Genomic DNA, 502 nt, shown 5'->3' on the forward strand with positions numbered 1-502 from the left:
TCAGAGTATTGAGTACAGGAGCCGGGGGGGGTCATGTTGCAGCTGTACAGGACATTGGTTAGGCCACTGTTGGAATATTGCATGCAATTCTGGTGTCCTTCCTATCGGAAAGATGTTGTGAAACTTGATAGGGTTCAGAAAAGATTTACAAGGATGTTGCCAGGGTTGGAGGATATGAGCTATAGGGAGAGGCTGAACAGGCTGGGGCTGTTTTCCCTGGAGCATCAGAGGCTGAGGGGTGACCTTATAGAAGTTTACAAAATTATGAGGGATATGGATAGGGTAAATAGGCAAAGTCTTTTCCTTGGGATCGGGGAGTCCAGAACTCGAGGGCATAGGTTTAGGGTGAGGGGGAAAGATATAAAACAGACCTAAGGGGCAACGTTTTCACGCAGAGGGTGGTATGTGTATGGAATGAGCTGCCAGAGGAAGTGGTAGAGGCTGGTACAATTGCAACATTTAAGAGGCATTTGGATGGGTATATGAATAGGAAGGGTTTGGA

This window comes from Chiloscyllium plagiosum, unplaced genomic scaffold, assembly GCF_004010195.1.
Source record: "Chiloscyllium plagiosum isolate BGI_BamShark_2017 unplaced genomic scaffold, ASM401019v2 scaf_8894, whole genome shotgun sequence".
NCBI lineage: Eukaryota > Metazoa > Chordata > Chondrichthyes > Orectolobiformes > Hemiscylliidae > Chiloscyllium > Chiloscyllium plagiosum.